This window comes from Zalophus californianus, chromosome 14, assembly GCF_009762305.2.
Source record: "Zalophus californianus isolate mZalCal1 chromosome 14, mZalCal1.pri.v2, whole genome shotgun sequence".
Taxonomy (NCBI): Eukaryota; Metazoa; Chordata; class Mammalia; order Carnivora; family Otariidae; genus Zalophus; species Zalophus californianus.
The window spans coordinates 22406327-22432826 of NC_045608.1; the positions used below are offsets into that span (position 1 = coordinate 22406327).

A 26500-nucleotide genomic window follows, 5' to 3' on the forward strand; every position below is an offset into this window, starting at 1 on the left:
GAGATTGTTCACACAGCTAAGCTGGCTGCAGAAGCCAGGCCAGTTAAAACAATATGCAGGCAGCTCTACTCCAAGTAACCAGAAACTGTTGGCTCAAAGGAGCCTGAACCGAGGAACCAACCTGCTGGGAGAGGTTTTCCAAGTAACTCCAAGCAACGGCCTGAATGTAAATCCTCCTGCTGGGGAATGGCACTTTGGCAAATGAAGACCCTAATTAGAGATGGAAGGGTTTCTATTTTGTTTTTCTTTAATCCTTACCCTGGGGCCTTTGCAGGGCCGCCATGTCTCTGCTTGTGTGCAAAGAAATTTCCAGCTTCTCTTTGTAACAAGATCCTCTTTTGGGAAAGAAGCAACAAGCCGACAATGTGGGCCCACCACAGCCGGGGGACCCTGCCACCAGCTTAACCCAAAACAAAGAGCTTGGTCTGGGCCCGAGAGCCTGGGTCACCTGGATTGGCTGGTCGTTTGAAGTTCTTGGCCAAGTTGGATCTTATAGTGCCCCCCACCCCCCACCCTATGAGACCCTTAAATCCATGCTTAGACTGCACATGAAGTTTCTTAAAGTCCCACAGGAGAACAGAAGTGTGAACAAAATGTAAAAGCAGTTAAGGGAGAACTGCAGCTCTGAGGCACCAAGGCCAAGGTCAGATTTGAAATGGGTTGGCGGGTCCTTCTTAACCTCTTCAGCCTTCCACATGATTCTTTGCTGGTTTGGTCTAGGCAGTGAAGTGGAGGGACTTTGCTCTTTTTCAAATCGGTCACCTGCTAGTTCCCCAGATACGCACAGGTATCACATATACGGAGAAGCCACATGCACTGGTTCCGTTTAGTTTCGATCTGTTGCGGGTCTGTCATTGACTCACCCAGGTCCCCTCAAGGGCTTAGAACGGATGGTCTCGCTCTTTTTAATGGTCCTAGAAAGGCAAATGAACAGTGTTCTCTGGGTCTAGAGTATCAGGCTGTCAGTAAATTGTAGAACCAGTTTTGGACAATTCTGGGTAACAAATGAGTACGACTGAAGGGCCTTTTCAGCCTTTCAGGATGGTTGTTCCTCGAGCCACCATCCTTCACATTGGCAAGTGTGGGAAAGATGTGTGAGAATTTTGTGTGCCCCTGTATTTTATGCATTACCAGAGAGCCGCTGTTAGCTTCTTTGTCGTCAAGTTCGCTTCTGGTTACAGGATGCTTGTGCCCAAGTGACTTCAAAAATCTGTGAGGGGAAATTACACATGTTTGAGTCACATATAGGAAGGATGCTTCTCCTGAGCAGCTGCTCCATGCTGAGCCCCAGTCTGGGCTTGTCCCCAAAGAGCCTTCTTTACTATTCACGAGTCTGTGAGCTGGTCAGTACTCTAAGATGAATGCACTGAGTCTCAGGGGAAGAGACATAACTGCAGACACCACACACACTCCGTCCAAGGCCCCAAGTTAACTTCAGACCGGCGTGCTCTGGGCCACCTCATTTGTTCTTTGCACATCAATTCTGTCCTTTGAACTTAGAAGTTGAGCCTACAGATGGGGGTTGTGCCGCTTCTGCGTAGGTAAAAGGACAGACTGACAGATTCCTAACCAATCGTCTCCACCCGCCGCCACTGCCCCCCACTGGTGGGGAGCCCGGTGCTGCCGAAGAGCCACCCATTCCTGGTTGGCATGTGCTGGACGGATGTGTCCACTGCATTTATTTCCCAGAAGTCCTCAGCTTGCTCTTACTGTCTAAAGTTAGGTTTCAGGGAATCCCAAGATGTTCCTTTTTCAGCTCTATGCTTGTGGTTAGGCCACTGCAGCTCTTGGGAGAAAAATGGCCCGATCTGTTTGCTGCCTGGCAAAACAAGGGCCGTGAAGTGCTGTGACCTCAGTGCTCGTAACTGTCCCTGCTCCAGCTTCTCCCTCTTGGTTTAATTTTCAGTGGTGTTTGTAGAAACTACTTACAGTCATTGGGAAACAGGTAGACTGAGAAATAAAAAGAAAACTGAGTTTTTAGATGCCACATCGGTCCTTCTAAAAAGATAAGACAAAAGAAAACCTTACCATTATGTCCCTGATTTATTCTGTTGCTCTTTGGGAAGCATGGTGCTTAAATGGTAGAATGTGGTAGCAACTCCACCCTTGTCATTATGGAAAATCTTAGCCACATTACACTCATACCTAATTTAAAACTGTATCAGACTGAAAGGGCAGGGGGGCAGGGGAGAGCTGATCATTTCCGTGTCACCTTGCAATTGTACCTAAAGAACAATCAACCTGCTGAACTTGTAATGACCATTGGTTTGAAAAGGGACTCAGATGTCAAGAACTGAAATCTGTCGCAGATTATTAGATTGCTTGTGTAGGCCATAAGCATGATGATATAGAGTAAACTGAATAATACTAGATATATGGCAATACTTCTTTACTACATTAGCATGAGGATATGGGGGGGCGGTTGGGCCTGGTGGGCCTGGGTTAGAGCACGCACCATTCTCTTCCATAAGCAACCACGGGCATAGTGGAATATTGGTGGTAGTCTTTACCAGGACAGCCTAGCATTGTTAATAATGCTAAGAATCTCTCCATGCTCTGAAAAAGACAGTGCAAAAGTCTTTAATTTTTTGTTCCCTAAACATCTTTCCCGTGTATTTTTCCTTCTGTGATCATTTTCATGTTGCCGTAAAGTCATATAGACCCCAAGTGGTGCCGTGACAACAGTGAGGATCCTAGCCCAAATCTTGCCCCTAGGAAGAGCTGAGAAATGTCACTCTATTACCAGTTTTTTCTTGCTTTTAGATTCTGCCCCCCCTTCTTTTTAATATCCTTTGTTTTTGTTTTTTTGAACAAGGCAATTAATAGTAGTAGCATCTTTGATGCTACTCAGTTATCCGAAGTCATTTGCTACTGCTCTGCATGCCCTCAGCCATTTCCCCCAGTAGCAGTAGCCCCTGGCCTGCTTGAGCGTAAGGCCGGCTGGGATGATGTGATTGCTGATATATCTGGGATGCCTGAGCCAAGGGCAGTTCTGCCCAGGGTGGGGATGAGAGCTCCCAGACCATTTTACTGCACCCCTCTCATTTGGCAAGAAGCAGAGATGCCCCAGGCTCCCAGCTATGCTGAAAGAATACAATGAGCTTGACTCTAAGCAGCCCCCTTTTGTAGGTTAGTGTAGAAGAACAGAGAATACATCTTTGGAATTCACTAATATGTTCATTATATACCTCCTATATCCCAGGCCATGTGCTAAATGCTGCTGATACAATGGTGACACTGTAGATAGGTCTGTGGCCTTGTGGGGCTCACAGTCAGTAAGGGGGATGCAGAGGCAACCAGCAAGGGTACACACACACACACACACACACACACACACACACCAGGCTAGTTGCAAATTGTGATGTGCATCTTGAAACCAGTAAACACAAGTGAGAGGCTGAGTTGGAGAGTCTCTCTTTTTCTCTGCGTGGGCTGCCCAGAGTCCAGGTTCCTAGAAGAAAAGAGGGGAGACATTCCCACACCCATCACCACATCGGAACTTGCCTACCTCCGTGCATCTACCGACTTCATCATCTGGTCTTCAGCACATCTACTTCATGAGGTGTGCTCTCTCATTTCCTGTTCTGCCTGTCATTTTCCAACCATCAGACAGCACTTTGCTACCATATAAGTCCTATCTGTTAAGTAATAAAGTGGGGGCACTCAAGTCTTACAGAAAGTTAAGTGCTTATTTTAGGTATCTTGTTAAATATTATCTACTTGACTATTTTGTGGCAGATGCTTTTAAACCCTCTGAAAGTTATGTAGTACGCTGTGTGATGTAAAAAGACGTATATGCAAAACCTTTATTCTAATAATTGCCTAAAACTTATCATTTGGTGTTTTTTTTTAATGCTTAGTTGTAGCCTAAGAAATCCAAAGTGTAATTGAAAAAAAAAAAAGAGAGAAAGAAGGAAAGATCAAAGTGTAATCACAATCAGATTTTGATGTATTGCTTTTCGTTGATATCCTTCCTTTCAGAATTTTTTCCCTCTTCCAGTTGGCTTTAAGAAGGGAAGGAAGGAAAGGGGGGAAAAACTGATTAAAACTAAAACTGGCTTGGCTGGTAAGGGTTGTGTCTTATACTCCGAACTAAATAATGTTGCAAGAGGTCAACTGATCATTACTAAATGATGTTTCTGTACTAGCAGAGGTCATTGTCACAGTTCATGCAGAGCTTCCCAGTGCATTGACCTCATGTTTGCATGAAAATCCAGAGACTAGACCAACGAAGTGTCCTCCCAGCCTATGACAGGTGCATTTGGGCCCGTGAATTGGTATTTGACCACCTAAGGAAGATAAACACGTGGAGACAGGTTGTAATGCGTTAGAGAACTTTCTCTTTAGAAAAAAGTGAATGAGAAAACAAGGGTTTGCTAGGGCAAGGGGCGGGAGCTCTAGCAAATAAAAGGTTATACCAGAACCCACTTCCTTTGTTTGTTCCACAAAGTAAAGTCTTGGTAACACTGAATAATTACAGTAGGAAAAGCCTGAATGAGGCCATCCTTTCACTTGTTCAATGAAGGTTAATTTAAGGGACTTAAATTTAAGAGTTAATTTAATGAGACTTGAGATCGAGCTTGAATTTGGGGATTTTTGCAAATTACCTGTTAAAGGCGATAGAAACAGAAGTGTGTTTGTTCCTTAATATGAGAGTGACCTCTTAGTATTTAAGAGTGATTACTGATTAACCAGGGAGTTTCAAATGAGATGTTTACATATTCTTATTTAAAGAACTTGCCCCAGCTGAGTGAGTGCTGGCTTAGGTTGGGGTGAGCTGCTGTATCAGAGCATCTTGACTTCGGCTGGAGAAACTTCCTTCCCATGTGAAGCTCCCCAGAGCGTCTTAGGGGTTGTGCCCAGTGGGGGGCAGTAAAGCCACCTCCGCCACACGTTTTCCTTTAAGAGACTTGAAATGGAAAAGAAAACTAACACCTAGAAAGAAAGGTTGTCTGACCCCTGTATTCTAGATAAACCCAGACAGTGGTACTTGCCCCCACAAATGATCTTTGTGGCCAAGCTGATGAGTGGCAGAGACAGGCTTAGCCTACCTCTGGAGCCCACTCCTTTATTTCCATTCCTGAAGGTGGGATGTTTTCCAGGCAGAGATCTGTGGGTTTGCTGAAGGCCAAAGGTGTGAGCCATTGGCCACTTGGGGTACATCTGCTCAATGTTGTAAGTATAAATCCATTGCCAACACTTGAGTTGGAAGATGTAAAAATCCACATGTCTACCTTCTCTTAGAAAATCAGAAGATCTGGAAGTACTGGTGCCCCACTCCTCTGGTGAAGGTAGCCTGAGTTGTATGGAAGCTTCCATCAGACAGGTGTGCGCTATCTCGTCTGCCACAGACCCCACCCCTCTGCTGTTTTCCTCACACAGTGGCAGCATATCCATTGCCATCAGTCTCATACCCAGCCCCTGTGGGCAGAGTTTGTGATCTCAGTTGTATGATCTTAAACTGCTTAGGGGAATACCATCAGGGTTGTCTGTAGAAGGTTGAATGAATCAAGTGTGAACACAGATCAGTGTTTTCTGTGACAGTCAATAAATATGAAGAATGGTCAAAGATGGGTTGGATTAGTAGACTTTTAAGCCTCTGATTTGTGTCAAGCACTGTTAAGACCAATGTAGGGTAACCGTATTATTTGTCATTCAAGCTAGGACATGTTTGAGAATGGAAGGGGGGATGCCATCATTATTCATTATGGTGGGAAAACAAGTGTAGAGTGGGACTGTCCTGGCCATGCTAGGGGCAGGACATATAGCCATCTAGGCCTAGGGGACATGAAAACAGGATGCTTATATTCCACTAACCAGGGTGAATGAAGTGAAGGTTCATAAGAGGGGCTCACATGGAGGCTACAGTGGTATAGTGATGGTTCTGGAAAAATTGGGCAAGTCTTTGCAGAGAAAGGAGGCTTTTAGGTGGGTCCTTGAGCATGAGAAGAGCTTTGAGAGGTAAAGAAGGGCCCAGGAGAGCAATAAAGGTAAAAGGCATAACCTAAAGCAAGAGGTTATTTGTGTGTCTTAATTGTTCAGAAACGCACAACTGTGTGCCTGAGCGTACGGCACTTGGAGGCAGACAGTGGGAGAGGAGGTAGGCCAGGTAGACCTAGTCCAAACTAAGTTGAGCCTTGAACATCAATTGTAAGGAGTTGGGACTTGACTCAGAAAAGAGCAAGAAGATAACTCTTGGGATTATGTATAGGATGGATGGGAAGAAAGAGTGGAGACAGGGAGGTGAAAGCAGAGAGCCTGCTTGAGAGTGGTCCACTGTGAAGATGGAACTGAGCAACCTGGGTGTGGAGAGGGGAAGAAGATGGGTCTGGGCTCCCACCATGGCAGCTCCGTTAATCTGAGGCAAATGGCGTGGGTTTGAGAGAAACTTGGTGACTGGTTTTGGTTGTGCTGAGTTGGAGCCCTGGAATTCAAGAAAAGGGTCAGGGTTGAAGATGAAGTTTGGGGGAAGCCATTAGGTGGGAGTGTGGGTTCAAACCAAGAGTCTGGATGGGCTTGTTTAGGAAGAGAGTGTGGACTAGGAAGAGAAAAGGGGCCAGCACATGACTTCAAGGAAAACTTGGAATAAGGGATGAGGAGAGGGGAAAGTCAATTACAAGAGACTGAGGAAGAGTTGAGGAGAGAGGTATCTATATAAACAGGATATTAGTGTCTGGAAATTTCCAGAGGCAAGCAGAGACCTTGTAAGAGTCAGCAAACCTGAATATATAGAGAAGAGAAGCAGGCTCGTGAGCACAAAGCGATGTCGACAGGGTCATGGAACAGCACAGAGGACAACCCAGGTGAGGTGGTGTGATCTTGTGGTGCTTTCATTTAGCACAGGTGTATTGTTTGGGTTTTGCCACATAACAAACTGCCCTGAAACTTTTAGTATCTTAAAAGCAGCAATCGTTTTCATCTGTTCTTGATTCTGTGGGTCAGCTGACCAGTTCTGGGCTGAGCCAGCGTGGTTGATCTCTGATCTGCTGGTGGTTCCTTGGGGCCTCACTTGGAACGTTTGTGCTCTCTTGACATGTGGTCTCTCCTCACCCAAGAGGCTAGCCCAGGCTTCTTCACATGGTAGTCTAAGAGATTGCAGCAGCAAAAGAGGGCCAGCCCCACATGAGGCACTTACCAAGCCTCTGCATGGTGTGTTTGCTAATGAACCAGTGGCCAAAGCAGATCACATGACCAAACCCAGATTCAAGGGCCATCGAAATAAGCCCTTGAATAGGAGTATTGTGGCCATTTTTTTCAGTCTACCCTGACAGGTGTGAATTTCTTGTAATGCTTGGCAGGAGGAGCTATTTGATACTTGGGCTCAATCGTGTAACTCTCCATTGAGCCATAGCTCTGATGACCTATCTAATTGTAGAGGAAATTGTTTCAGTTCCGCTCCAAATGAGAGCCCAAGTGCAGGGGACAACAATGACACTCATATTCATGACATCAAGCTAAAGCAATTAGTAAAGACATTGATAGCCAAGTTCAAAAACTCAGATGTGAGCTCCCTCCCTCAGAGCAGCTTTGTCTGATTTGCAACAATCAACACCTCTTCGTGCCATTATTTATCTAGGTCTAGATCAATGAATAGTAATCATGGCTGCCATTAATGGGTGCCTACCTTGTGCCCAAACTGTGCCAAGCACTTTACACCCATGAACTATTTGATCCCTTCAACAATCTGACAAAGTCCTAGTACTGACCCAGTTCTACAGATGAGGAAACTGAGGACCAGAGATGAAGTGACTTGCCTAAGGGCATCGATTTAGTAAGGGAACCAGGAATTAAAAAAACAAAAAACCATCAGGCCACTGGCTCCCCGACTGTGAGCAGCAGTAGCAAGTGTAGGGACACCCATGTACACCCCCGCCACCCCCTGCCCAGTCCCGACACAGTCCCAATCATCTTTATGTTGAGGTAATATTCTCTCATGTATACTGACCTGGGATCTGCCTACTTCCCAGAGTCCACATGGGCACTGTGCTACTGTTCTCCCTTCGCCATTCACCCAGATGCATTGAGAATGGATTTGTTTTAGGATATTGAAGACAGTTTTAGAGCATCAGAAGGAGGTGTTATCTGGCTCAGTCTGGATAATTTTTTTTAAGATTTTATTTATTTGAGAGATAGAGCACACAAGGGGAGTGGCAGAGAGAGAGGGAGAAGCAGACTCCCCACTGAGCAGGGAGCCCCACACAGGGCTCAATCCCAGGACCCTGGGATCATGACCTGAGCAGAAGGCAGATGCTTAACCCACTGAGCCACCCAGGCGCTCCTGGATAATTTTTTTTAGCCTGGCTTTAGAATTTACCTATGTTAGCTAAAATTTCCAGCATCACATAATAAAGAGTTCTTTGTGTCAAATTTTGCTCTTAAGAAAAATTAGAGGAGGAGCGCCAGGGTGGCTCAGTTGTTAAGCGTCTGCCTTCGGCTCAGGTCATGATCCCCGGGTCCTGGGATCGAGCCCCGCTCCCTGGGAAGCCTGCTTCTCCCTCTCCCACTCTCCCTGCTTGCATTCCTCTCTCACTGTGTGTCTCTCTGTCAAATAAATAAATAAAATCTTTAAAAAAAAGAAAGAAAGAAAAATTAGAGGAATAACAGGAAGAGAATATTTGGGGATTCTCCCCCCACCTGTTTAAGTTCTGTATTGAAGTATAATAGACATAGAATAAGCAGGACATATTTAAAGTGTACAGTGTGATAAGTTTTCACACACACCCACACCCCTCATGAAATGTCACCATAATCAGTGAACCTTCTATCACTCCAAAAAGTTCCCTCATGTCTCTTTGAAGCCCCTCCCAACCCTCCCCTCTGTTCCTCACCGATCCCCAGATGACCATTATTTGCTTTCACCTACTAGAGATTAATCTGTTTGAATTTTATAAGTTTTATATGAATGAAATCATACAGATAAGTACTCTTTAACCTCACTTCTTTCACTCAGCATAATTGCTTTGAGATTTACCTGTGTTGGTTATGTGTATCAGTTTATTCCTTTTTTATCACTTTTTAAATTTTAAATAAGAAAAGGGAACGCTGCTTTTTTTTTTTTTTTTACTCTGAACTTGGGCCAGGACTATTGAAGTTACCTACCAAATTGTACATTAACCAACCAATGCTAGTGATGAGTTAATCTGTAACTTCATCTGTTAGCTGTTAACGTGGCCCCCAAACCTAACATCCTCTTGACTGTCAGGCCCTGATCCTGGCCACACTTTCTCTCCAGGCTAGAACCCAAGTGGGGTTGGGGGCTCAGGGAGCCCCGTATTTCTGAGTCTTGGTTGGGCCCTGCCCATCATCAGACCTTAATGTAGCCTGTCTTCGTGCCATCACAACAGTGGGGGGCTATGTACGTGATGGCGTGAGCAGCACGATAGCAGGGGCTGGGGCACTCCGTGCAACTCTGTGTTTCAGAAGTTTGAGTTATGCAAACGTCCTAATCCCAACATGTGCAGGGAACATTGGGGGCCTTCTGTTATTATGCAAAAGGACTCACTTTCATAGTGAACTCAGTCGGTACATTTGAAATTATCTTAATTTACACTTCTTTCCAAGACTCCACCTCCTTTTTAAACTAATGTACACCTGTCTGCTAGCAAATCCATTATAGTTAGCCTCCTTCCTTTCACAGGTCAGTTGTTTAACAATTCTCTTCTTAAGTGCTGGGCATCAGATCTCCCAGTACGGGAATGTTCTAGTAACAACTGCCTAAAATAATACGCAAAATATTTATGTTCTTAGTAATGGGTGGTAGTTAAATATATCTTCCCGTTATTTTTGGAAAACTATCATTGGATTCCCCTCAGTTTTGATTTTTCCCCAAAAGAAAAGCTTGGACATGACAAAACCTAATGGACTCTAAAATAAAGTATGGGGCAGGGTTGACAGGATGCAGTCGGCTCAGAGCAGAACGCCCTCCCTTGCTGCCAGCATTCTCTGACCTCGGGAAGTCACTGTATCCTTTGCAAATTTAGGATGTGGGACTAGGTGCTCTTTAATCCCATTCCAGGACTGAGAGGCACTTAATCGATTCAGCCGGACCATAGTCGAGGTAGGTCACTGTTGCCTAATAGGCCCCCTCTGTCCCTCTGCATGAGGACTGCAGTGACTCTTCAGGTGGGCCTCATCGGCTTCTGGGGCCAGGAAGCAGGCTCAGTCTTGTCTCTGGATTTGGTTCACTGGCCCTTTCAAATGTCCCAGGCACCTGGAGGGTACGCAGTTGGACTTGGTTAGCCTCAGAACGATGCCAGCCGGTCCCCCGTGCCTGCCATGGTTGGGTGCCTGTGGAGCGAACGTTGGCACGTTCTGCAACTATCTACTTGTTTGGGGCGGGGTGGGGGGGTGGTTTACATAGCACTTGCTGTTTTAGCTCTCTCCACTTACCCACAAACCAGACTGCCAAACTCCTGGATCATAAAACAAAGCGTAAGCACCTGGATCATGACCCAGCTCTTTTCCTGTTCCTCTTTTGAGACTTCCCCAACAGGAAAGGCTCTGGGTAATTGATAGAGATTATCCCTGATTCCCTTAATGTAACCTTTTTACTCTTTCCTTTTCCTGGGATTAAGCTGTTCCTTTGCAAGAAGTCCTTTTCTTAATGACACAGTCATAGACCTGTTATTGACCAAAGGAAGTGATCCAGCCCAACTCCACCTTCTGTGGCTCCTTGTCCCTTTGGTCTCTTTCATCCTAAGGCCTTTTAAAGTCATTAACTGGGTTTTTCAATTTTCTGCACTGTTAAAGGTTATCAAACTATACTTTAAAATTAATCTGCCTTCTTGAAACAATAATTGCCCATACATTTGTAGTTGGATATGAGCTTCCATATGGAGTAGATGTTCTAGCGTTTGCTGAGGGAGCGTTCCGAGGCAGCATGCCCATGCTGCCGAGTTGTGCCATCCGCGGGGTGATGAGTGAGGTCTGACATAAAGTGGAGACACGAGGACCCTGTCAGCAGGCCCCTTTTTTCCTCCTTCTCTCTCTCTTTTCCTTCATTCAAGGCGTATTTCTTGCTGTGGATGCAGGTCCCCTGCTCCTTGAGAGGAAGGACTAGATCTTTTAGGATGGGTCTCTTCAGCATACGATTGTACCATCATGATAGGTGTTCAACAAATACGTGTTACATTAATAAACCCTAGGAAAGACAGTCACATTAGTTGTTTTGCCTGGAAGTACGTAGCCACCTGAATGAACCTTATTTGCAGAGGTCAGGGAACCCCTTCCAGAGAAAATGAAATTTTGGTCAGTGATCCAAAAATGTCAGTAAACCACAAGGGCTGTGCGTGAATGCTGTGCTGTGTCCCAGAAACTAACCTGTGGGCATGCTGACTGCCACCAAGAGAAAGACTGGTTAATAAACGATGGTCAGTGTTTATACTGTGGCCTTGTGAGTGGACTGTAATGCATAGTCTCCATGGAACCAGGCATTGCCTTTTGAGAACCTCTTCCCTTTGTGGTGCTTAGTACATCTGCAGGGTCTTCAGCCTCAGCCAGCACCTCATGTGACCAGCTTCTGGCCAGCTTTCCCTTCTTCCTCATTTGGGCAGCTTAGTCTCCACGAAGCCCTTCCTGACCATAGCATACACAGCCCCGCCCAAGTTCCAGACGAGATCGGGCGCGTTCAGAGTGGTATGGCCGAAGACAAGCTCATCTATTCCAGACTGGATTTGAGCATCCAACACAGTTGAGCTCTGGATTCATTTGTTTCCCTTGCTGGAAATGGTCTAGCTCCATTTCTCTAAGTCAGTAGAGTGCAAGCTCTGCGCAGGCAAGGACACACCCCTTCACGCCCCCACACACCCCATACTGCTCTGCAGCCTAAACAGAGGGACATGAATGGGACTGCGAACCACAGGCAGGAAGTAGCTTGCAGCCCCTGGTGGGGATGCCCAAGAGCATCTTTTCCCTCCACCTCTTGTCCTTTCTTGGCCTGAGGAAGGCCAGCTTGGTGCCTCGTCACCATTTCTCTGTCCCCTTCCGTCATGATGACTGTTGAGCATCATACTGGAATGCATTTGGAAGAAATGAGTTTTAACACGGCCTTCAGCTTGTTGGCCTATAGACATAGGATTATAGGACTCGGTCTTTTATTTAGACATGTTTGGCCTTTCTGGGTTTAACTCATGTTATGTTTTACAGCCGAACCCATGACCTCAAGTGCTACATCTGGTGTCTCTTCTCCACCACACCCCCAGGCCCTGTCACTAGAATTGTTCCTAATGGCAAAAGCTCTCAGGACTTCTTGGCAGAGAAGGGGATGTTAGTTGGCAATTGGCATCCAAGTTCTGTGACTTGGTTAACTCTGTTCAGTGTTTGAGGGCTTAGTTCAAGAAAGCATGTGTTTTGTGAAGAAAAATGGGACTTAAACTTGAAAATGGTGTCCTGGGGATTCATGTCTTTCAGAACTTGTATCATTCTGTTATCGCAGAAGACACTTTTGGAACTTACGTTCTGTTGCTCTGTCCTGCCAGGGGGTAGAGGCCCCTGTCTGAGGCCCCGGGACCCGTGTGGAGTAGAAGCCAAAGGCCTGGACCCAGGGAGCCAGGAGGATGACCTCTACTGTGAACCCCGAAAGCTTGCCCCTCCACGGGATAGAGAATTGCTCTTGTGCCCACAGCCCCCGCCCCAGCATCTGTGTCCCACAGCATTTGCTGCCTTCTGGGTTCCAGGGGCCAATCTAGGGGCCGGTGACCAAGGATGCTTGTGATAGTCACTGCCTCCAAGATCTTTGATTGTGAAGGACCCAGTCTTCTGCCTTGGGGGAGGGAAGTATCATTCTCACAGCCAGAAATCACGAGCAGCTCAATTGTGGATTGCCTTGAAGTGCAGTCTTCTCTTTAACAAGGACTTTCCTTAAGTCGGAGTTAAAATAGCCTAAGTGGGTGTCTAGAAACCAAATAGTGAAACTGAGAAAGGAATCTGGCAGTTCTGGGAGGGGAGGAACAAGGAATGATGAGTTGGGGTTAGGAAGCCCACTCCCTGCCACCCTCTCTCCTCTGACCTCCTTAGGGCCTTGGTCTCTGTGGTTATCCATCCCGGCTATACCTAAGAATCAACCCAGAGAGCTCTCAAACCTACAGGCCAGGTCCACCTCCAGCCCAGTGCCCCTCAGTCTCTAGGGAGGGGTCTGCCCCTGTAATTTTGAAAAGCTCCCCAGGACATTCCAGGTTGGGCTGACAGCCACTGACTGCCTTCTGCTGTTTCGTGCCATGGCATCATTTCTTGCCCTGAACTGTGATGTTCATGTGTATGATATGCAGCAGAGTCACATCAGCTTCCAGAACCCTTCAGAAGGCGGAGTCACCGTGACTCTTGAGTGCCTGCTGCTCTGTGTGGGAACTGGGCCTATAGGAGGACCAGGCAGGGCACCCAGGCTCTCTTTCCTGGAGAGGAGAAGAATCCTGTTTGTAAGCAGTCAAGGGACGGGCCCGGTGCCCAGAAGAGACACACAGAGCGGATGTGTCCTGTCCAAGGAGGCAGATGGGGCCTAAGCACTCACCATGTGCCAGGCATGGTCTCATCCAGTCTTCTAACATCTCTCAGTGACTGTGAGAATACGACCTATTAGCATTGTCCCCATCGAACAGATGGAAACACAGAAAGGCTGTCAAGTCTGCTCACCTGCAAGGTGAGCCAGGATTGCAGCCCAAGCTGTATGAAGGGACAGCGCCTCTCCCTCCCCTTGCCCCTTGGCAGTGCTAAAAAGAACTTGGGTTGGCCCATCCATTCACAGGTCCCCTTCAGGCTGTGTTTGTCCTCAAGGCCACCTTGGCTGGGGGCATCATCAAACTGATTGCACCCAGATAAGAATAGTGTGACTGAGGAGGGAGCAGGGTAGGGGGGCCCTTGGGACTCTGCCCCTCTCGAGAGAGAGGGAGAGATCTGGTTCTCTTGCTATTACAAATGATTGTGGTGTGAAGTTAAGAGATAGTGAAACTGTATCATTCTGAAATTCTAATACAAAGTCACAGATTCAAGGACACGACCCAACAGGGCACATGGGGGACCATTTTGAAACCACCTTGGTAGATCCTTAAGAAGTATACCGAGTGAAAGTTGTATTGTTTGTGGGCTTGCATTGGCTAAAGTGGCAGTAGATGTAACTCCCTTGAATGAAATAGCCCCTCTGACAAAAACAAACATGAGCTTTCAAGCAAGAAACCCTGTACAAAGGTAGAATTTTCCACCCTGCCACCCCTCTTTATGTTGACTATAGGAGCTGCATGACATTTTGTAAAGGGAGTTTCAAAGATGAGGGAGTCCAAATGGGTTAGGGTACGAGCTATCTGGAATTCCTTGTAGGATTGGGAAGTACAATACATAAGCTATTAATGGGATACTCAGAGTTTCAGCACTCCTGTTGATACACGTGCACCGCTTCTCTTGTCACACTTGATTATGAAACTCCTAGCATAACCAGAGTATTTCAGTAGCCTGGGATTACCAAGAGAGGCTGAGGTCGCATGTCAGCTCTCTATTTTGTGACTTTGGGAGGTAACCTCTGAGCCTCCAGCTATAAAATGGGAGTCAACGAGCCCCTTGACTGCAGAGCTGCTGTGTATAGAATCGGTGGGCCATTTGAAAGCACCTACTGCCTTGCCCGGTACATAATAGGTACTTCGCTTCCTTTCCCTTCCTGGAGCGTGATGCTTTGGGCCAGTACTGCCCCAAGACCAGGCCAGAAAGGCCCTGCTTCTGAAGCTTCTGGCCACCAGGTGAGGAGTCCAAGGGGAAGCCCCCTTTTGAACCATTCTCGGGATCCTGAATTCCCCCCGCATGAGCCAATGCTGGCTTCCAGACCTCTTCTCCAGGACCATCCTTCTGGGGGCAGACTGCCCTGGGAGCACACCCCTATCCCCAAGGAGAGTAGACAGACCTTGGCCACGAGGCTGGGGCGTTTACTCACATGTGTACAAGCCCCCTCAAAATGCAGTGTGGGTCAGGAGTCAGCTTTCTCCACAATGACACATTCTGATGAGGAACGCTCATAAGAGGAAGTTAGAGAAATCTCATTTGAACGTGATCTTTCAGGTCTTTATGGAGGTGTACATAAAGATAGAAGGGTAGCATATAATTTATTTCATGGTTTGTTGGCTCTTGTCCCAAGCCCCACAAATGTTAGGAGCAAGCCTGCCTCAGACATGCAAGAATTCTTTCATCCAGATTCTCTTCCTCCTAATACAAATAAGAAAAGCATATAATCAGAATAATCTCGGTTTTTCAAACAGTTTACCACCTAAGCAGGAATTCTCAAACACTTTTCCTTTGCCCCACCGTAAGCATGACCCCGTGCCAGTGCGAAAGCTTCTGGACCTTCACCAGTCCAACCAAACCGGGAGAGGGGTCCCAGAATGTACATTTGACAGTCATCCCAGAGGCTCCCTGCAGCTTGGGCTCAGTGGTTCTCAGCCCTACCTGGATTTTAAGACTAACTGGGAAACTTTTAGAAAAATATTGCTGCCAGTGTTCCATTCCACAGAGATGAAGTCATCATCTCTAGGGGCGGGGCCCAGGCATGGGTATTTTTTCAGTCTCCCAGATTGCCTCCTCCTTGGGGCCACAGGTGAGAACCGAGTCTTCCCTGCCTGATGGCTGCAGTGGCCAGGAGCTCAGCCCTAACCCTCAGAGAGTCTGTCCTCCACCTCTCGTGGCAGAAGGGAGGCTGTAGGGTCTTCAGACTTTGTTAGGCACTGTTGTTCCTTGTGCAGCCCAAGTATGCCACCTAATTAACACTTGTTTCAATTATTAAACAAGTGTTAACCTGTCCTATGCAGAGAAGGGGGTGGTCCCTTTTAAAGTTCCTAGTTGCTGACTTTGGCCCTGAAGTGGGACTTCTGGAAACTCAACCCAAGATAGCAGCTAAGAAGTTCTTCCAAAAGTTTCCCCGCCAGCCAGAGACATCTCACGAAACAACCTAACTGCAGACGTTTTTCCATAACATCCCTTCACCCAGCAGTGGCCACGGAAGGAGGGTGTGGACAGGCTTCCTGGGTTTTTGGTGCTCCTTGTCAGGTGTTAAAACAAAGAGGATCATTGTGTTTCTTGGAACTGGTCTAAATGTCTTATGTTTAAGATTAAGATCTGGGAAAATGCATTTCCGTTTGAACCCAGTGCATTTTCTGATTGTGAAAAGGGTACCAACCTGTGCAATGGCGCCATGACACGGACTCCAGCTTTTTCTGTCGGTTCCTTTAATTAGGCGAAATTAAGTGGGGCTGCTACATATTTTGAGAATAAATAACACTATTTAAACTTAGGCAGCCTTAACCACTAACTTAACCGCTGAATTCTCGCTGCTACATGCCTCCTAAATAGATCAGCATAATCTTAACTAGGACTTAAAATGCATCATCTTCGTTCTGGAGCTCAGAACCAGCAGCCGACAGGAGCCTTTGGAGGCTTAATGACTTTAATTATGGCGAGAAATACCTTCTCCCGATGGGGAGGGGCGCAGCCGGCAGGGTAGGGTCAGCGAAGGCCGGATGGGAGCCCTCCCCCAGAGGCCGGCCCCACCGAGTGGGGAGAGGGACTGGGGTCGGGGGGAGCGTGGGGAAGCGGAGAGGGAGGAACCCTGAAGGAGGGCGTGGAGAAGCAGGGCTAGGGGAGGGGCGGGGTTGAAGCTGGAGGGTGGAAAGGGAGGAGGGACCCTGGGGGGAGGCCGCGGGGGCCTCGGAGTTCTGAGCTGTGTTTGTGGTTTCGGCACTTTGATCTCCTGCCAGCGAAACCTGGAAGGTCAGGCCGGGCTGCAGCCAAGCCCTGGAGCGAGGAGCCGGGTGGAGCGGGCAGAGCTGCGCCACCCACCCGCACCCCCGCCCCCTCCTCTCCCACTCCCGGAAAGTGAGCCTGCGTGGCTGCCCAGGCGCCCCCGCCCCTCTTTGCCCCTGTGGGGCCGTTTTGTGCGCCGATCTCCTTCAGGCCGTGGATCAGGGGCTCCAAATCATGAAAGTAAATTAGCTCAACGCTCTACAGGTTTGGTTTGGTAGAATCATTTATGTTGCCTGTGCTTTAAAGAAAGCAGGTTATTTTTTAAGCTAGGTGCACCCCTTCCTCTCTACCCTGTCCCAGAGCAGCAGGTGATTGGTCTGGTGGTTTTGCGGGTGTTAGGGTCGTTTCCCTCAACACTTCTGGCACCCGCCCCCTTCTTGGCACCAGCATTTTCTCACCGGTTACCCATGTGCTCTGATGTGTGACCTCATTTCCTATGGAATGAAAGGTTTCTGTAGGAAAACAGGGCGCTGGTGAGACCGGCCTTGCAAGCCCCCTTGCCTGGCAGGAGTATCCCCTGCATGAGCAGTGACTCATGCTTCAGGGAACAGCAGCTGACCAGAATGATCAAGAGCCTGGTGCCTGGGTGGTCACTACTAAGTGAAGAACCCGGGGGAGGAGGAAAGGAAAAAGTGAGGAGGGAGGGTTTAAAATCCACTCATTGGCCTCCGGAGGGCGGGGCGTAAAGGGACCCAGTGAGTGGTGCCTGTTTGGACTACAGCAGGCCCAGCTATGAGAGACGGGTGGGTGTCAGGCGTGGCCAGTCTCGGGGACTGGCTGGTTGGTCTCCATCCACGCTCACAGTCCCTGTCCTTCCCCGACCACAGAGCAGGCCCTGCGGCAGTGGCGACAGACGCAGGGCTTGTTCCTGGCACCCTGCATTCCTGGCAGTGATATGCCCGAGGCTCAAGCCTTAGGCGGATGAGCCTCTCAAGCCTGTACTTTGGCCTCATTGTCCCAAACGAGGCTTTCATTGAGTTTGGGAGTTTGGACTCTGCCACCAGTTCCCCCAGAAAGCCAAGTTTCCAATCTTCACACCAGCTGGGGAAGGCAGACTGGTATCTGCGCACTTTCCCGAGACAGGCCCCCATGGTGTCCACAGGTTTCGAGGTGTAACGTAGGCTCCACCCGTCTTTTAGGCTGAAGAAAAGCCCAAGGTCCCCTGAGTGATAATAGGAGGAAACTGTAAAAATCTGCATCTCGTGCCATCTGTTCCTGTGGATTTGCCCAAGGGTAGTCATGCGGTGAGAGTTTGCCTTGGGTCAGAGTTCTAAAAGGAGCTTGCATTCCTCCGCAGAGTGGAAGGAACAAACATCGCAGGTGCACGGGCTTGTTTTCTAAGAGCTTTGACATCAGAGATGTGCTCGCACAGAGGCCTGGGGCCTGATAAAGATCCACGATGAGGCAGAGCCACTTGTAGTGGCTGGGGTCGAAGTTGCCCAGAGACCACAACGGTGGCCTTAGAACTAACCACCAATAGGAGGCCCGTCAGGAAAGGCTGCAGCAGACGATGTGTCTGCGTAAACCAAATCCTGAAAGTCTCAAATGCGCAGAATCTTGAGTTCCAAGAAGGTCTGGTAGAGACCAGACCTTTCTCAATTTAAAAGTCAAAGGAAACTGGCGATCGGGTGGCCAGGAGCAAGCTACAGTCTGTGCTTGGAGTAGTGGAGATGGTGGGGGGGCACAAGTGTTTGATGCTAACCCCGAGGGCAAAAGCTGATCTTTTTGGGTTAATCAACAAACATTTCTTGGCCATTTACCCTGTGCCAGGCCCTTTGCTGGATTCTGGGAATTCGGCAGGAAAGAAGTCTGACACACTGGCCGCCCTCTAGTGAAGAGGCACTTTGAGTAAACAACTACAGTGTGACGTCATAAGAGCTGCAGTGGTGGGGCACGGTCAGGCTACAGGCAATAACAGTGTGGAGGGAATAACACCTAAGTCGACCAGAGTTAGAAGAGGGAAAGGCTAGCGGGTGTGGGGGAGGTAGTGTGTTCCTCCGCAGCAAGGATGCAGGCCATCAGAGAACTAGTAGAAGGTCAGCCCCCTTAGACTCAGGGGTTGGAGTGTGGAGTTTGCCATAAGCAGTGGGGAGGTCACGGCTTACGCTAAGAGCAGCACAGTTACTCGAGGAGAGTGGTGCAGGTCAGAGCTGTGATTTTAGAAAGGTCCCTCTGCTGCAGGGTAGAGACCACCCTGGGGGGCTGCTGGGATGGGCTAGGGAACCCCCAAGGGTAAACGTTGTTGTGACTCATGTGAGAAGTCGGGTGTCCTAGACAGGGGGGCAGCAGTGGGGGTGGAAAAACAACGGATGGATTTGGAAGATGAAATCAGCAAGTCTTGGTAAGCAGTTGAGTGTAGGGGTGAGGGCAAAGGTTTAGCTTGGCCCCTGTGAGCCTAGGTTATAGGAGGGTGAGGACTGGATGAAGGGTAGGCCCACGGCAAGACCCCATGCATCCGTATCAGCCTGAGCAAGAAATGACCCACAGAGGCCCAGGACAGTGTGCTCTTCTTTGGAAATAGCCACAGAAGGAACTTGAGGATCCAAGTTGAAGCAGAATGCTGACACCAAGTCATAGGAACCAAGCCCGGGGACTCTGGTGCCATTGTGGATTCTCTGCAGTAATGGTTTTGGCCACTTTAGGTCACACTGCTCTGTAAGTGTATCAGAGGAGAGCTGCAAGTGAATACTCTCTTGGGTAAAAAGAGATCTGCACACTCTCATCCTGCTCCTTTCTAAGCAAGATCTCTTTTGCCAGGATAGTAGCAAGTGTGTCATGACAGGCACTTCTAGAAGGTCCCAGATCGTCTCTTTCTTGGAATGTCTGGCACAGTTGGACCTCTTGAGTAGTTGTCAAATTGAACTATGTAATTGAATGTTTTCATACCAATAGCCATCTCATGTAGATTGCAGTGCGTGTTTTCTCTACTTGTTTTCCAGCTCAAAATGTAGATCTCTGTCATATCCCTCAGCCTTCTCCTTACACCTTAGAGCAGGGCAATGCATAAGGGCTGATAGTCCTCTCTCGTTGGCATACCACACACTGTGGATCAGTGGGTTCCAAAACATCTTCCAGAGAAGGGAGGGTGTTGACAGGAGTTGTTGCAAAAGGATTTTGCATCCCCAGAAATGGGGGATCCTAGGTAGAGAAGAGCCTCTAGGATACCATTGCGCTCTGTAGAGGTCAGAGGTCACCGTAGAATATGCAGCATTTCTCAAAGGATGCTGACCAAGAAAATCTCATCCTGTGTTGTGTACTTTGGGAAAAGCTGCAGTAGAGACATGAGATAACTGAGCCCATATTCATCATTTCTTACCCATTTGCCCTTGGAACACAGAGACTATTCCTTGTGACTCCCCTGCCCTCTTCAGAGAGGGCTCTGCCAGCATTGCTTACAGAATGTGTGCTCCATGAGGACAGGGGTCTACCACTTGCTGCTTCCCGCTGTCGGTATCCCCGGGCCTCGCACACATAGGAACTGGTTAATTACTACTGGTAACAAATAAGTGAATAGGGCGCCTGGGTGGCTCAGATGGTTAAGCGTCTGCCTTCAGCTCAGGTCATGATCCCGGAGTCCTGGGATCGAGTGCCGCATCGGGCTCCCTGCTCCTTGGGAGCCTGCTTCTCCCTCTGCCTCTCTCTCTCTCTCTCTCTCTCTCTCCCCCTCTCTGTCTCTCATGAATAAATAAATAAAATCTTAAAAAAAAAAAAAAACAAGTGAATAAATGGCACTACAGATAGAATTAAACTCAGTTCCCACCTACTCTGTTAATTTGTTGAGTAAGGACCATGCCCAAGGTAATCTGCTTTGTTAGGCTTTATGGGGCACACAGACTGGTCAGTAAGATCTACCTCCTGGTACCTTGAGACCCTGAGGGCAGGTTAGCCCAGCACCCAGGCCAGCCATTTACATGTAAGATGTCTGTGCCCTCTGACTAGGCAGGACCACTTGTAACTATTTATTTAATAATAGATGCCACCAGGATGTGAGTATGAAGAATATAAATATGGCACTGTTTATAATAGAGAAAATGTAGAAATCTGCTAAATGCCTGTCAGGGAGACAGTCTTTTTTTTTTTTTTTTTTTTTTTTTGACAGAGAGAGAGTGAGAGCAGGAACACAAGCAGGGGGAGTGGGAGAGGGAGAAGCAGGCTTCCCGCCGAGCAGGGAGCCTGATGTGGGACTTGATCCCAGGATGCTGGGATCACGACCTGAGCCGAAGGCAGACGCTTAACGACTGAGCCACCCAGGCGCCCTCAGGGAGACAGTCTTAAACTCAGGTACAACCATATAATGGAATGATATATGTAGCTGGTAAGAAGAATGACATTTTTTTTATATAAATGCATATAATTTGTTGAGTAAATTGTTGAGTTAAGGTGAGGGAGGTACAGAATAGTATATACACACAATTTATTTGTGGTTTTTTAAGTGTATTTTGATATATGAGTGTATATGTGCATTTTATTCCTGCTAATATATGGGTTTAAAAAAAAACATGGAAAGATATAAACCACACTGTTAATGTTATAAAGCCTAGGATATAGGGGGTAATAGGTGAGTTCATTTTTGCTTTCAGTTTTTTTTTTTTAAGATTTTATTTATTTATTTGAGACAGAGAGAGTGAGAGAGAGAGCACATGAGAGGGGGGAGGGTCAGAGGGAGAAGCAGACTCCCTGCTGAGCAGGGAGCCCGATGCGGGACTCGATCCAGGGACTCCAGGATCATGACCTGAGCCGAAGGCAGTTGCTTAACCAACTGAGCCACCCAGGCGCCCCACTTTCAGTTTCTGAATTATTTAAAAGTATTCACATTAAGCACATTTTACTTTTATGAATAGCAAAAACATGAAAGATGGTGTTGAGGGGAAAATGCATCATAGAAAGTGGTAAGCAGCGGAAGAGAAATCCTTAGAAATATTCGGGCCCAGAGAGGGATAAGAGCTGCTTTAGGCTATAGAGAAGAACTTATCAATCTTATGGGTGGGGAGTCACGTGAATTTGACCTTGAAGAATCAGTAGGTATGATCAACACATGGTAGCTCACACTGGAGTATCTTTCTGCATATGAAGCATATGCGAAGAGTTACTCTCAAACTGACTTCCTTCTCCTAGCCAGCTCACCACAGGTCACTTTACCCAGAAGTTAAATGTGTTGACAAATTTGTCTTGTAATATCTGCGCCATCCTATTTTGTCATTACAGATAAGAGTTGAGTGGGTTTATAAAGAGGGGCATTAAGTGGATTGTATTATGACTCTTAACGATTATCTTCATATTCTTTGGCCCTCCTAAGGAAATTGGAAGGTAAGCCACAATTTGTTCAGTGTAGCATTATTATAGTAAAAAAATGGAATAGTTCAAATAACAAAAATACATGAGTGAGTAGAGTATGTGAATGGATATTTCACAGCCTTAAAGGTGTCTATAAGGAATTTTAATGACTTATTGGAAGCTTATGATAAGTGTAAAACAAAACAAAACAAAACCAAAATGAAAAAAAAAGTCTGTTTGGAGCCTCCATATGTCAAAACTTCCTATAAGAGGTTGAAGACACAGGTCTTCATATCAGCACTAACAATCCAACTTCCTTGGTTATCATATGGTCAGGAGTTGGGGACAAAGGAGACTTTTAGTCATCTTTTGGGTTATCTCCGATTAAGATGGTATTCTGTCAAAGATTTCCTGCAATAAATATTAGGCGCTAGGGCCACCACATGCCGCGCTAGACAAACAGATAAACAAGGGTGAAAAAGGAGTCTATGCCCGGGGGCTGCTGGGAGTTACCAAGTCTGGGTGTAACTTGCACATGCTGGGGAGAGCGCCAGATCCATTCCTGATTGGAATTTCAGAATTTAATTGAAAGTGAAGCAAACGGGAGGCTTTGACTTCTCCCACCCACAAGGTGGTGGTGGGACTATTCTCATCAGAATGCCTCATTCCCTTCTGGAAATTCGAGACTCAAACATAGGGATAGAAGCGCTTTCCTTCTGGGAAAAGACATCCACGTTCAGGGAGCAGCAACCCAAGAGTATGGTCCCAGGCAGACCACAGAATAAACGTTTATGGAATAACCGTAGGAGACTTGCATTGAGGTAAGTGCCAACCACAGTAGGACCCTGTCTCCTGGGGCTTGAAATTTTGTACTTTGGGAAATCTAAGTGTGCAGATGTTTGCACTTTTGATACTTATGTCAGTGGCTATGGACATTGGCTAGCCTTGGGTCTTGCAGCCCCAGAAAGGTGAATAAAGGACCATGACAACCTTTTGTTCCGTAGTCTACCACTGGGCTTCCAGTCACCTGCTGGCTGGTGTCGACCTGTCCACCTGCCCTTGCCTGACTGAGGCAGCAGAGGTGATGAAGGTTGGGGGGCAGGCATGCAGAGGGCAGGAAAGGCAGGGAGGGCCTTGGGCTGCTTTGAGGACGCCTTCCCAAGACTTGCCACCTGTTTTCTGCTCTTCACACCCTTCTCACGCCCTTCTTTCTACACACAGTTCAAGGGTAACTGCCCTCCGCAACTGTGGCCCAGCTTACCCGTGACCTTCATCTAGCCTCATCCCCCAGGCTGCATCTTTTCCATTCTTTCTTTGAAACAGCCTTATCTTGAGACTTTTGTGACTTCGGAAAGATAGGGTTTCTGATGATCACAAGACCACTAATCTCCCAACTCTGTAACCTCCCAATCTATGGTTTAGATTTGCTTTGAATCCGTATTTAGGGGCAGGGTGGGGGGAGGGCGCCTGGGTGCCTCAGTCAGTTAAGCGTCGGACTCTTGATCTCAGCTCAGGTCTTGATCTCAGAGTTGTGAGTTCAAGCGCTTTGTTGGGCTCCACGCTGGGCGGGGAGCCTACTTAAAAGAAACAAGAAACAAGATTTGGGCCCAAGCTTAACTAGGTAAAATGATGAAATGATCTCAGATGTGGAGATTGGTTCAGGAGTATGCCTCGTCTATTTTTAAACTGAAAATGTGAGGTGAGGGGGAAAGTGTGACCAAGTAGTGTTCTGTGTTTTTTAATTCGCTTTGGGCATAGTATAATAAAGGTGTCATTTTCTAAATCTGGATTATTCATGGTCTATTTTAAATCCTGGGTTGGCTCCTGACAGGCCAGTTCTCAACAGGACCCTGGGTTGACTCCCCTCCTGTCTAGTCCTGGTATGGACTGGAAATAACAACCTTATTTTAATAGCAGCTTCCATTAATTTTTTAAAGTAAGTCAACTGTGAGAATTCTCATTTTCTCAAACAAAATATTTGTACTTGGACCCTGTGTATTAGCCTGGTTGTGTATGAGTCCATTAAATGGGGGCGGTAAGTGGGTTTTAAGCACCTTATTCTTGGCCTGCTGTTTTTACTATAGAAACCAGGAGAGACCCTTCAACCATCCTAGGTTTTGTTTAAAATGCCTTTTAATTAAGGGGAGTAAGTCGGAGGGGGAGACGAACCATGAGAGACGATGGACTCTGAAAAACAAACTGAGGGTTCTAGAGGGGAGGGGGTGGGGGGATGGGTTAGCCTGGTGATGGGTATTAAAGAGGGCACATTCTGCGTGGAGCACTGGGTGTTATGCACAAACAATGAATCATGGAACACTACATCAAAAACTAATGATGTAATGTATGGTGATTAACATAACAATAAAAAATTAAAAAAAAAAAAGCCTTTTAAAAAAGTGCCTGTCCCGGATGGGTCATGCCTCACCTCCAGATCCTTGAGACCTCCACGTTCCTTTGGAGATGGGAAGCCTGGAAGTGTGACCAGCCACATGGCTGAAGACCACACTACCCCAGGTCCTGCCTTTCATCTGGGGCCATCAGGCTCTCCAGGTGCTCCAGCATCAAAGCGGGAGGTGCTCAGTGCTCCTGATCCGGAGGGATCTGAATGCACAGTTCCCTCAGGTGCTGGTTGATACGCTTGATGGTGGAATGAAAGCCAAATAAAGGAACAAGAGGTCCTGTTTATTACCTGTTTTCAGTGCTGTTCCTTGGGGCCCTTCTGTATCTAGGGAAAATTTGTGAAGACTATGGTTTCACCTGAGTAGAAGACACAGCGCCTATTTCTTATTAACTCTGGGGCCCACGGGCTGTTGGCCTCAGGCAAGGGAGTCTGTGCCCCTAAGAGCCTTTTGGAGCAAGGTGACACCCCCTGGCCTCAAACTTTCTCACTGGGCCATCATGTCCTCTCCCGCTGGAGGTGGGTAATAGGGCCACTGTGGCTCTTTCTTCACTGCTCTGGACAGTGCCGTGCCTCTCCATTGAGTGGCCAAGATTGGGAACTGGAAGGGACCCTAGTGGTCATAACAGGCTTCCTCCTCCTCCTACAGGTGGGGAAACTGAGACTGGGACTCAGATTCAGTGACTTGCCCACGATTGGCAACTTGTCACTCCCGACTGCAGCTTGCTGGTGAGGCAGTGGGGTGGGATGGACAAGCGGTAGAAGCGACTTGAAATTGAGTCTCAGTTCAACAAGAAAGAGTCCCAGGGGAAGAAGGACAGCTTGTGCAGCACAGCACACAGGGCTCCCCGGGCTCGTTAAGTTGCTGGGGACTTTGCAGTATCCAGAGGATTTCACAGTTCTGCGTCTTTGGTACACGGTGCAGGGACTGGTCTGGTAAAAGCTGTGGGATAAGACTGCCCTCTAGTGGGCCTGTGAAGCCATTGGTCCAGCCACTTTCACATCTCCTTAGGTTCAGTGTTGCCTTCTTATGCTGCATCCCCGTAGTGATTATTTCCTCCGTAGGAATGCCTTCAATTCAAATTTTATTCTTTGTCACACATTCTGGCCATAGAGTTGATCTCTGAACACCAGCCATTATTTGCCCAACTTATAGGAGGTTTGATGTTTTATTTTTTTGTTGTTTTTCCCCCACCTTAGAGGTATCTTACTTCTCTAATAAAATTTAGGTTCCTAAAAGCAAGGGTTATGTCTTATGTCTTGTTCTTCCACAGCTTTCATCCTGTTGTGTGCTTAGCTGGACATGAAATTAGAAGGTTCGCTGGGATAGAAAAGATTCCTCCCTCAAAACAGAATGCCACCACTTTACATTTGTTCCTAAAACATTCTCATCTCAGCTCTCTGATCCAGAGTCCCCCAAGTGGTTGAATCATCTGAATCCCTCAGAAAACTTCCAGAACTCCGTTTCCTGGGCCTTACTCCAGCCCTGCTGAATCAGTCTCTGTGGTTTGAGCCAGGAAATCTGCTTTACAAACTTCCCAAGTGGTTTTTGATGTGTAGCCAGGTTTGGCAGCCAACTGCTCTAAATCCCCATTTACGATTTTTTTTTTCATAGCTGACAGCATCTCCAAAGGTCTTCAGCTTATGTCAGTTATTAAAATTGACCATTTTGAGATTCCTTTGGAAATATTGGGTGTGCTGTTCTAACTGCAGTCCTGGCTGACATGGGAAGGAAGAAGGACCACAAGAGAAGCAGCAAAGGCATTTACTTTGGTTGCCAGGGGCTCTGTGTTCATAGCAGAAAATACTGAAACCAATACCTTCGTGCTGACTGGGCAGGTTGTGGATGTGTTTTTAATGTTTGGCCGGACAGGGAGACAAAGATTAATCGAGTACCCAGTTACTAATTTTCACCTATTCTGACTCGTCTCGTTCTCAGATTAGCCGTACAATGTAGGTGGCATTGTCGCTTTTCTTACAGATGGGAAAGTTGAGGCTTTGGGAAGTTAGTAACTTGCCCAGAGTCATGGAAGTTGGTGACTGTCAGATTCTGCATTC

The 26500-nt window shown here is 47.3% G+C and overlaps 1 protein-coding gene across 5 annotated transcripts in view; it reads left to right on the top strand.

Moving 5' to 3' along the window:
- Window positions 1-26500, top strand: part of ZNRF3 (zinc and ring finger 3) — a 191246-nt gene that overhangs the window by 155630 nt on the left and 9116 nt on the right. The gene's annotated exons all lie outside the window — the stretch shown is intronic.